General features: G+C 41.2%; 1 protein-coding gene across 3 annotated transcripts in view; it reads left to right on the top strand.

Annotated features, from left to right (window-relative positions):
- Positions 1-12,874, top strand: part of mtss1lb (MTSS I-BAR domain containing 2b) — a 105,620-nt gene that overhangs the window by 11,630 nt on the left and 81,116 nt on the right. The window lies entirely within an intron of this gene.

Genomic DNA, 12,874 nt, shown 5'->3' with positions numbered 1-12,874 from the left:
CTTTAACTGCAGTGCAGTTGGACTGGTTGTCACATCATATGACTCTGGAGTTTGCAGTTAGCTTGTTGAAAGAATGAACTACATTTACTCACAATGAATCAAAACAGCATATTGAAAATGAGACTCAAAAATCAATGTGTAATGCACTGAAAGCCTTCATTTAGCAGCGATGTTGAGAATGTTGAATTTGTATGTTTTGGGAACTTAGAAAGTAATCCCAACAGTGCTGGGGAAGGACATTGATGAAGTTCTGAGGCTTGTTTGCCTCCTCATTAAAGTAGTATGCTGGAAAAACAACAACATCAACAAACCAGGAGAACTGGAAGTAAACTGGTCAGTATTCTCACAGAGACTGCCCATTGTTGTCCGGCCCTTTAAAGGCCTGTGACAATTATGTCCTGTGACTCTGGGCCATGCTGCAGAACTGAAGATGCTCTGTGGAAGCATATCATTAGTCCAATCTGTGCTGTGTTTGTGTCTGTGTGGTCCAAGGAACTTCCCACCATAGTGCTGTCATAAAATGGAAACCAGGATGTGTGTCAGTGGAAAGAAGAAGGAAAAACACAAGAGACTGTTCTCTCATTGTCACGGCTCCTGTATGTCCATGCAGTCTTAGTTCCATCAGATCAATAGGCCTTTTTTCACAACAGATATTTTGACTTGTCATAATAGGAAGAGTGCAGGTGTTACTAATAACACCTGTACAATGGCTCTGTTCTGTTTAAGGTTGCTGTCAAATCTGAGCTGTTGGGTTCCCATTAAACGAACCCTGAAGCATTCCATCGGATTGTCCGGTTTGCTTGGGGTGGTGGGAAAACTGTCACATGAACCTTGGTGCAAACCAAACAACCAACCTTGCGTCCACCTGTAAAACATGGATCTCAGTTCACTTCTAAGTGCAACAGCTCTGTTTACTTTAGGTGAGAACATGATCTGACCCAAATATAGGAAGTGAACCAAAAACAGTGCTCATACATAACTTTTTATGACCATACTTTGCTCATTGTCTGTGTAACAAGGACAACACATCATCATGTCTTTCTGTCATCAGGGCGTGCCTTCTCAGTTAGTACCATCCCACTTGTCGCATTCAAAGAATGAAATGCTTGACAACTTTCTGTCTGGTCAGCTGGTCATATTGTTCGTCTTATTCTAAAATGTTTGATCAATGGACACTGAATCAAAATCAGAAACCAAAGACTGCATGAAATTGGTGTTGCTCCATTATTTCTGAGACCAGGAAGAGTCATTAAGCTTCACTTGGATATTCTGTCCAATAGACGAGTGACTGTGTGACAATTATTTACAATGTTTGGTGGGTGTGTCAAAGTGTGGTTTGAACGCTTAACCGAGCCAAATGAAAAAAATGCAACAATGTTGCAACTTCATCCCACAATCACACCAAAGTCTTGTCTACCAATCTATCAATGAAAGCGCCCAAAGTGTCCCAGTAAGCCACAACAGTGACAGTTGGCCATCATGTACAATACCAGAAACCAAAACAGTTAAATAAAATTCAGCCCTCATTCATTTTTATTGTGACATGTGAAAATGTCTTGCAGTGAGGCAAAGTCAGACAATCCATTAGTTTGCAGAGCACCACAGTTGATTCAAGAAAGCTAACAGCTTATCTGAGTACATGCCTTAGGAAGTAATGCAATTACACTTAGACCAATTTGGTGACCAGTCAGACCAGGAAGTGGTCCAGTCATTAAAGCATCCTTGTGAAGTAAGCCTGCTGGTGGCAAACACTCAGTCATGAAGTGATTTCTTGCATGGTTACTTTGCAAGATGCTGTGGCTAGCGAGCTAGTCAGCAACATGCTAGCAAACTGATAACATACCAGAACTAGCCTGCCACAACAAGGCAGTTAGCTTGTCTGTTAAATGGACAATTACTTGTTTTTTCCCGATAAGTGTTGGTACAGTATCATACCACTGACTTCTGTCTAAGGGCCCATTTATGCTCCCTTTACGTACGAAAATGTATACATCCGTTTCAAACGATGTTACCGCCACTACCCACATACTTCCATGCGCCCTTTACATTGGCATGGATGTTAACCAATATATCCACCAGGAGGCAGCCCAGCGTCAAAAGTTTATGAGAACAACAAACTCAAAAACGAACACGGCGACTGTGGAGGAGATATTGATAATGTACCTCTTGCATAAAAGACAAAAACAGGGGCAGCGTTGTAGGAGGCGGTGGTCGGTGAGGCCGTTAAATACATTGCGACTGGAGGACGGAGAATTCTTTTCTCTAGTACTGCCGATGAAAGAAATTGAATTGTTATTTCTTCTTCGTGTCTCACTAGAGCTACGTATCGGGTAGTGACAGCAACACTGCCCCCACGGTTCCCGGTGGTACTACTCCGTTTGGCCCGTATCCATAAGCTTTATGGAAACGTGCAGAAATACGGACAAAATGAACGCAGAGCACGGACCGAAGGCTCCGTCCGTATCCGGATCTGTATTTAACGTTGAGCATAAATGAACCTTAATGAGTGACTGCAAATTTATGTCTGTTTTTTAGAGCAGTTAGTAACATTCCTTGCCAAAGCAGGGTTATATGTAAAGCTAGGTGTTGTGTTGCAGCTTGTACTTCTTTTTTGACTCTGGCTTTCTTTTCCCTTAAAGATCGGCAGTTTGCAGTGGTCAACTGCAAAAAATTTGAGAGTCAAATAAAACAAAAAGTGATCTGCAAAAACTCTGCACAGATTTGCTTCACCCCCATTTACACTTAATACAGCAACAACCATTTAAATGAACTGAATTTGTTTTGACATTTCACTTTCTTAAAGGCTGCAGTTTTGGACCCATAGGATATTTTGACTCTGATATTCCCTAACATCCTTGCATTTAAACAATTTCTGCAGCAAATTCATTTTGAAGGTGAAAGTGGGATTTAAAAAGTGTAAGACAAGGTGAAGAAAGATTCTGATTTGCAGAGAAGCTAATCTTTGAGGACAGGTTTGATGTGTCTTGCAGCTTGGGGGAAATTACCTCATTGACATGCATGCTTTTGTTTTTTAATGACTCAGATGACCTTGAAACTTTTTCCTTGCAAAAACAACCATGTAAAAAGATCTAGTTCAGTATCTTTCGTAAAAGGTGCCAAAGTGCCAGCTGAAGCATAGGACACGTAAAGGAGCATCTCCCTCGTTAGAACTCGTTAAAATCTCTGAGGTTGTTAGGGCCCTGGGGCTCGTTAGGGCCGGTGGAGATGAATGGGGGGACTGGTCGTGGGAGGCATGGAGGCTGCTGGGAGCCAGCCAAGACAGCCTCTCTCACTGAACCCTTTGTCAGGCCTGTCAAAGCCTTCTCATCACACTCAGCTGTTCACTGTAAAACACACTGATCATTATGAACAGGCCAGAGACAGAATAACAATTAATGTGGCAAATCAATATTCTCTTGTTCATTTCAAAAAGAAACAACTGAATGAAGAGAAAGTTCTCTTCATGCTCTATATATCACATCTTACTTTTAGACAGACAGGTTTGATTTAACTCTGTATGTGCTTCCGTGTGTGGGGGCTTGCATGATTTTGATGTCAGACTACAGATTGAGCAAGAGTTAATTTATCAGTATAAATTCAATGCCTGTTTCCTCCTTTGTGCCAGAAGCTGTAGAATTGAGTAGAATGGTACAGCTGTGGAGAAATCCAGAGAGGAAAATTTACAATGCAGCATCTGCATTCAGCCATAAAGAAACTCCGCCCCTCCTCTCCATCAGCATTGGCAGCCCCAGCCTCACAACATACTCTAGTGCTGTGCAGCCCTGCTTTGCTTCCTGCCATGCCTTTAAATTGCTTTGCATTTGAACATCTTCCAATTCATAGCACAGGAGCCAAGGACAACCCAACATTAGCAAGATGTTGACATTATGCAACTGTAAATTCATATGAAATCATCTTTAGAAACTGTTCTAAACACACTGCAGAAAGACATTAGTGTACAAGTTATAGCCTGACAGAGAAGCCATGTCGATATATTTGCCAATTAGCATATTGCAGATATATAGATATTAGCATAAATGTCGGCTGATAGGTAACAAGGAATGTTAAGTAGGCTACAGAAATGCCAATAAATGTCTTAGGTAATTCAGATGATGTGCTGTTATTACATAGTTTGTAATAACTATGTTTTTAATATCGGTCAATCGATTATCAGTCATCCTATAGTCTAAACTATACAAAATAGCTACAGATGCCAGGTTACTGTTCCTTATGCTATATTAATAACATTTTAAAGCTCAGGTAGGCAGTTTAATTTTGGTGTCACTAAGACCAAAATCCTATAATAAACTATGAGTATATTGTAATTCAAATGTCTGAGAAAACACTGAACTTCTGCACCTCCGCTTGGCTCTGTTTTTAGCCTTTAGAAAATCTAACCGAACAGGTCATTTCAGAAAGAGCAACTCTCAGCATGTCAATCACTGCTTGTGAACTGCAGTCAAACTGTCAAACTAGGAAGTGTTGATCAAATATGACTTCAGATTCTATTACTGCATTGTCTGTTTCTCATCTCACATGTTTTCAGAAACATATTTTAGTGTACTGTTTAGCTGTAAAATGAAAAAGTTTGTCACCTGGCCACCATGTTGAAAATGGTCAAGCCAAAGCAAAGCTCTGCCCACCGCAATAGCCTAAAATATATCTGACACAATTCTGGGTGAGAAATAGGGAATGCTTTAACAACTTTAATGATTCATACTTAATCAGCACTATCTAGTTTTGTTTGACCACATTTGGCCTGCAGTGAGTGAGGAGTGGAAATATTCCTTGGCTCCGATTTTTTGTTTTCGTTGATCTTGCAAATGCCATTAGGAGCACTATGAGGAGGCAGAGAAGCATGATTTTTTCACAGATGGTCTGCCACATGTACTACAGTCAGGATTTAGTGAGAGTTTAAAAAATTACTTTTAGTCATATTTACTAAAAAGCTGCATTGATTGATACTTTTTGGCCACTTGGCAGCAGCAGGACAAGCTGGAAACACAACACTGAGACCCTGAGTTCTGTTACGGCTAATCTGTTCTAACTCATTTACCTAGTTACTCATTCAGTAGATGTGGAGCAACATTGCCATTCATTTGGAGTTATGTTTTCGGCCTTATGACGATTCTAAGTCCCATATTTTATCTTCTCTTAGCTCAGTTTTGTTCTCCACCTATAGCAGCTATAGTAAAAGCTAGCCACTAACCATTTGGTGCTGGGCACGTGGTTGGTTAATCAGAACCTTTTCTTACTGAGCATCTGCCTGCTGCGATTGTGACTGAGTCTGATTAAAGTGGTGAGACTGAAGCAAAACAGCTAAGTTGCAGGCTGTAAAACTGAAACACTGAGCTTAAATATGCTAAAATGCTCCACAGGGCTGAGGGGGATGACAGAGTTAATTCATCATAGTTATTTCTCTGTGGGTTTGTCACTACAAGCAACTGCTTTCATATTGCACATCATCATTTGTTCCATTTATAAAATAAAATATCAATAAGTGCAAGTGTCCAAAAGTCAATAAGTTTGATTTGAATTCTTTCTGGTATGAAACTGTAATGCTCCAGTCCACAACATGGTCTAATTCTGAAGGCCAACACTTCTTAAGCCACAAATTGTTGCAACCACTATTAAATCAGGCCCAGATAATGATGTTCTTCTTCATAGGTTTTTAACGTATCTGCTCACAGCATTGAGATTTTAGGACACACTCAGTCTCATCTGTTTGGATTTCATCAGGCTTAGCCATCAAAGTCAAGTTCCTCTGCTCCTTATCTCTGCATACATCATCTCTCTAAGTGCTGAGGGTCACAGTAACAGTTGCCGTCACTTACACTAAGTGGTCGGACGGACACACCTTCAATCTGCGTCAACAGCCCTCTCACAGAATTGGAGCAGTGCAGATAATAATGTCTTTCAGCCCAACAAAGGAGAGGAAAGAAAAAGCTTAGTGACATCTTTATACCTTTAAGAGCCTGGATGATTGATGGCTGCTCATGAACATATCGTCTAGTGACAGATAATGTAGATGGTCCTGCCATGGTCTTGTCTTTTATCAGTGTGCTGTCTGCGCTGTGTGTAAATCTCTCTCTACATTACATGATTAATGCCTGAATATTTATGTATAGAATTGGTCTGAGAGCGTCACAGAGCCGAAATCAGTTTACTTATCTTGGTTAACACTACTCAGGCTGTGAAAACTGTTGTCTGTGGCTCTGGAGGAGCTTTCTAAAGTAAACCATGATGTCATTAGGGTTATCTCCGCTGGGATATGAAGTATTTTAGCAGAAAGTCTGTGCTACAAACTGGAGGCATGGAAAATTTAGTGGGCAGGCAGCATTATGGGAAGTACCCAGCGATTTTGGAGCTTGACACTCAGATACTAGGAACCGAAATGAGGACATCTTGACCCCTGCTACTTGACCTTTTTTATTTATTTTTGGCAAAGCTGTGACTAAAAGGTACAGTGTGAAAGAGTTAGGGAGATTTAGTGGCATCTAGTGGTGAGGATTGCAGATTGCAACCAGCTGAAACTTCTCCCGATTACAATTCCTTCAGTGTTCATTGTTCAAGAGGATTTTACCATCAGCTGAAATATGCACAAAGGTCTCTTCCTCTCGAGAACAAACTGACACCTGTAAAAACACTGAAAAACCTGTTTCAGGTTTGCATGTCGGAGACAGGCCATTAGCCTAGCACCTGCTAACGTGTGCTCACCTTTTTTCTCTAAAAAGTTAAGATCCAGAGGTTCAGGAGGTTCTTACTGGGAACCGCATTATGTGTCACGTTGTGGTCTCTTCCTCTTCTGAACCAATTTAACAAGTGAAAACACAGAATAAAGCTGTTTCATTTTGAAAAATCAGTGTTTTTCCGATGCTGCTCCTTGCAGAGTCTAAGTACGGTGTTCAATGCCCGTACATTCGTGGCTACCCCTGTCTGCCATATTACACGACGTTCATGAGTATTGTTTTTGCCCAAAACATGTTGCAGACATCCCATTGGGCAGATGTGCCACTGATAGGGTGTCTATGATCTTTGGCCTTGCTGCACAGAGACACAACAATACACAGATGGTTTCCTTTTCCCCCTCATCACTATGTTTAGATTGGAATTAGCTGCTGCACTTCATCAATTATGCAGCGAGGCAGCCTCTGTCTCCTCATCTGCATGCTGATCCTTTTCCCAGCCGATGTGCTGGGAGAAGTGTTTTACTCAGCATGGAGGAAATCATGACTCCACTTATCTGTTTTGCTGCATAATGCACAAATACTCACAAATGTTAAGGCTTGATATCAAATAAGTTCTAATTTATCCCATGTTAGTTCTTCTTTGAATATCGTTTTTTTTTTTAGTCAACCATCTCTACGGTAAAGGCTTGGTTAAAGTAAGGAAAGTGAAACTGCCTGGTTAAGGTTCGGGGAAGGTTGTAGTCATGGTCAGAAGAAACCAGTGTTGACAGCTTCCCACAGCGTTCAAGATCAGAGGTGAAACACTTCCACTTCAATCCTCAACATATGCATTTAAGAAAAAAATAATAAAAAAGCGTAACCTTGAAGGAAAAAAAGCACATATTGATCATGAGCAGTGTTGGGGATGTTACTTTCAAAAAGGTGATGCATTGTTTTTCTTCATTACTCCATGAGGAGGGTAATAAGTTACACTACTCATTACATTACTTTTGCCTTACATGCCTTACATTTGCCAACATTGCCTAAGATGCACGGACATGTACTTGTCAGTGAACAATATAACGTTAAACCTTCCATTTGCCCACATATCAGCACAAAACAAGGCTCAGAAGAATAAAGACGAAATAAAGACAATATAAAAGAGACTGGCCCTTCTAACCCCATTAAAAGATGACAGACCTCAAAGGGGAAAAAAAACACTTTAAATGGTATATAAACTGCATTTAACAGGCCAGTCCATGGCTTTATAGCAGGCTAGTCCGGCTTATTTGATGTGTCACTAAAGCAGTTGATATACCTCTTGAGGAGGAGATCCTCAAATTGTTTGTCAGACACCCCGTTTATGGAGCGAATCATATAAAAAAAACACATTACGTTGGTACAACATGGTGATTTGACTTTTTTTTACCCTTCAACAACAAACATACATGGTTGGGTTTAGGCAACAAAAACACATGATTGGGTTTAGGCAACAAAAGCAAGTGGTTAGGTTTAGGAAAAAAGAACAGGGTTTGGCTTTCGAATCTTACAGGATGCGAACACCGCTCTCTAGGGTGAAGGTCTGTGTTTGTTGGACCCATCCACCACCCCTCCTGTCTGCTCCACTTTGACAATCACCAGCTTAACTTTCGTCCTTGTCCTGCCAGGTTCCCGCTAACGCTGCCAGGTGCCGTTAAGCTATAACAGCAGCTGGCCGCATATCATGCCGACGTCAAAGGACGCCTTTTTTCGTTGGTTTCTGACACCGCAAGTCACTGCCCAAATGCCAGATTTCAACGACTTTGGAGTGAGACCGGGCTCCTATATCGATAACTGTCATCGGTCAAGTGAGTTGTTACATATGGGCATATCGGATATTATCGAAAAATCCAATATCATGCATCCCTAAATTTGTCGACAGATAGGTCTAGGGGTAAGGAATAATTTACAACTATTCACTGATGATCCAGATGATAACAGGTAACAGAACTTTAAAACTAAGATGGATATTTTATTTTTTTCCCAAGGAGATCTTTGCAGGGTCAAGTAATCAATTTAACTTAAAAGTCAAGTGACAGGACTGTTTGTTTAGAGCATTTCAGTACTAAATCCCTTTTAGTATTTTAAAGGACAGGACAGTAAGCTCTACCCATGTACAGTAAGTGAATCTGATTCAGTGTAATGGTGCAGCTGACTACAGAGCAGACAAAGGCAGCACCATTCTTTCTGGGAGAAGTGAAAATAGATAATATGTAGCACTTTTTTCTGTGGGCTATACATCTAGCCCCAACCTTGATAAAAATGAGTGTGATCCTCTTTTTGAAAACTCCCAGCCAGTCGATTATGCATATGAAGCACTGTGAAATTAGCCCCTTTTGTTTGGTTCTTGCATTTCTCTTTTAACGTGTGAATTGGCTCGATTATACAACAAAAAATCGGGCTAATCCTTACATCCCTCTCTGCCTGCCTCCACCCGTCCTCTCTCTCCCTCTGTCTCCCTTGCTGGATTTCCTCTGTTTTTCTGTCTTGCTGTGGGGGAAACAAAGGGAACAAAAGAATGAGAGGAGACAGTAAGCTTCTCATCCACTGTAGTGAGTGGTGGAGTGGAGCTCTCAATAGAGTGCTGGGCAGACTGGGTGGACTGGTGGTGCTCTGAGAACTAGGCCAGAGGACTGTTGACAGCACCCCAGAGTCCAGAGTCAGGACCAGATGAAACGGAGGATTAATGGAAGAAAGACAGTAAGGGGAAAAGGAAAGAAATAGTCGATATATTGCTCAGTATCAGGAATGAGGGATTATTATTGGAGGGATAGAGGAAGATGGAAGGGTCCCTATACACTGGTGGATTTAAGACAGGGATCAAGTAGAGGGCACAACACAGTTTACCTGTGTTTTTATCTTTAAAACAAGCATAAAAAAAGAGAAAGTTTGAGCCTAATACAGCGCCTTTTTCTCAGTCACTGTGTTAAAGAAAATACAAGCGTCACACTCCATCGTCCATAAATTTTATTATCTCATCATCAGCATTTTCAAATGTTTCCTCAGAAATGTTGTCTGTGTGGTCCTGGTTAGATTGCGGACAGAACCTGCTGGTAGCAAATGCAGCAAGACTTTTCTTGGTGCAGTTTTACCAAAATGCAAACACATATAGTAGCCTGATAAGACTGAGCTGCCATTTTGTTTTCACTGGCTTCATGTCAGCCAGCTTTTTGTTGTGGGGAGATTTTATTTTGTTGTGTTTTGCCCAAACTAATAAATAGTGAGTAATGCATCTGGTGTGCTTTTCTGCAGCAGCAGTTAGTAGGAACAGTTAACGTCCCCCTTTTTGCCCCACTGATCACATACATATATCAATTTAAGAGTTGACATTTCTTGACTTACAGCAATTTGTACAGCAGAGCTCATGCATGCTTGTTCTTCTGTTGCATTTTTCATGGATGTAGCTAGGTAGCTTTCTGTCTATGAGTGAAGATGGCGTCCCGTTCTCATACTGCCTATCACACTTGGACTGGCTGACTGTTTTTCCAACAGTCCATGGGCACAATGCCAGATCTATTTCAATCACTGAACCAATCTCAGATGTGTCTGCACATTCAGTCATCCACTCTGAGGCTTAGGTGTGAAGCCCACAGGAAACTCATTATCTCCATGGCAACATTAAACTTCCTGTTTATGTAGCCCAAATCATGATGTTTTCTTTGGTGGCAAAGTGAGTCTATCGAACATTAGCTTGTTTGGTTTCACATATCAATCCATTTTTACACATTAATAAGGCTTGATATGTCCTATTGAAATGGTTCTTATTGTATATCCCTGGAACACTGACACTCATTCACATTCATATGCAAATATTTACCATGTGTTGGAAACCTTTTGACATATTCACAAAACACCAAAAATGTTTAAAATTATTGTAAAACTTCAATTAAAAGCCTAGTCCAGATAAACGCCCAGTCCCTTTTTTTAGCCTGGTGTGGCTACACATTTTGACAAATATACACCTGTCTAAATTAGATGAATGGTCTGGTTGCTTAGCAGTTCATTTTTTCTACGTAAAATTATGTGACCATTCCTGAATTACCCTGAAGTTATTCTTATTCTGTAAGGGTCCTCAGATCAAAAGACTCAAAAGGATTTTTTCAATAAAAATTATTCCAAGTTGTTAGTATTGTTTTAACAGGATAAAGTGGGGTTTTGTCTGTATGCTGGGTGCCGTAATCCTTGAGTCTCTCTCTGTGATGCAATGACTGTTTGAGCTAGATCAAATGAATGATTCATAACTGATATATTAACTGAAGCCTAATTCTTATACAAGTAATGTTCATACTGCTTGAGATAATCAATTGATTATATTTCTTTTTTTTTTTTTTTTTTGCTGAGCAACAGTTTTGTGTGGAAGAAATTACAGGCCTGCCCCATATAGACGTCCATCCCAAATATAGGCCTGTTGATTTCAGTGATTTAAGCAAATAATAGCCGAGCTATTAATTGAAGTTTTACGGTACACCAAATGAGCTCTATACGATATCAGAGCATATCCATGATTCAGAGGTTGACTGCATGTGGCTCTAAACATGGAGGTGGTTGAGCCGGTGGTAAGCAGCTTACAGCGCAAACAGTACTAACAACGGCAACAGTGCTGACAGAGTTAACAGTGTTAACGTGGGCGGACCAAATGGTGTGCTACATTTTCATGCTTTCTAGGGGCGTAACAATCAAGTGATCTTAATCGAATGAGCAATGATCCAATTTCATCTACTGTATGCAAAGTGATTTATATATATGATCATCTTTAGGATGCATTTTTATTTAATAATTCTACATCACCTTCAAACAGCACTACCATTTTCAACTGATTATCCAAGGCCAGGTCAGGTAGCTCGGCCACGGCAGCAGGCTGAGCAAAGTACTACAGACGCCCCTTTCCCCAGCAACACTTTCCAGCTCTTCCTGGGGGATCCCGAGGCTTTCCCAGGCCCTATGATATATATAATCCCACCAGCATATTCTGTCTATCCCAGAGCCTCCCACCAGTTGGATGTGTCCGAAACACTTCATACGGGAGGCGCCCAGGAGGCATCCTGATCAGATGCCCTGACCACGTCAACTGGCCCTTTTCGACATGAAGGAGAATGCTGCTCTCTTCGGATATCTGAGCTCCTTACCCTATATCTAAGGCTGAGCCCAGCCACCCTTCAACTCATTTTGGCAGCTTGTATCTGCAATCCCATTCTTTTGATTATTACCCATAGCCCTTGACCATAGGTGAGGGTTTGGATGTAGATACTTGGGAAAAAATAAATAAATCAACAGTGTGGAAATATTTTGCATTTCAAAGAAAATTCAGCAACAGACAAAGAATATGCCCTATGGAAACAATGCCATTAGGGGATAAGATACTCAGGACACATGACATACCTGCCTGGTTGGGCAACTCACGCCACTAACTTTATACTACAGCAACATTAGCTGCTCTGTTTCAACAATGTCAGACTGAAAAAACATGCATGCAGGCTGAAATTCAACACAACTGTTCTGTCAGTAGATACAGTGACTTCCACACTGAGTAAAAAAAAAAGTAATACATGAAGGCTTATGTAATTTGTTGAGCTATGAGTGGAGAAAAACTCTGCTCGCCACTAGGCTAAGGTATGCAGTGTAATAGTGCTTAAGTGCTTAAAGGGATAGTGCACCCAAAAATGAAAATTCAGCCATTATCTACTCACCCATATGCCGACGGAGGCCCTGGTGAAGTTTTAGAGTCCTCACATCCCTTGTGGAGATCAGCAGGTGGAGCAGCTAGCCCACCTAATGGCAGACGGCGCCCCAGACTAACGTCCAAGAACACAAAATTAAATCCACAAAGTATCTCCATACTGCTCATCCATAGTGATCCAAGTGTGCTGCAGCCGCGACATAAAAAGTTGTTTGGAAAAACGTCATATGAACTCTGTTTTTAGCCTCACTGTGGCCTGTGGCTCTGACTGCTTCTCTGTGCTCCGTGCTCACGTGTGCGCGCTCAGGGTGGTCGGTGATGCACGGTCTCTGAAGAGCAGCAGTCTCGTCAGTACTGATGTCCAGATTCTCAAGTGCAGGCATCGCCAATTCCCAGTCTGAGCAGCAAAGACTTTCCTCATCCATTGGCATTGCTTTGCATTTGAAATAACTACACCACCAGGTTTCCAGTGCTCGACTCCAGTATTCTG

Source organism: Epinephelus moara, chromosome 1, assembly GCF_006386435.1.
Source record: "Epinephelus moara isolate mb chromosome 1, YSFRI_EMoa_1.0, whole genome shotgun sequence".
In the NCBI taxonomy this organism is placed as follows: domain Eukaryota; kingdom Metazoa; phylum Chordata; class Actinopteri; order Perciformes; family Serranidae; genus Epinephelus; species Epinephelus moara.
Note: the sequence above shows the minus strand (reverse complement) of the source record. Positions and strands in the feature narration are given on the sequence as shown.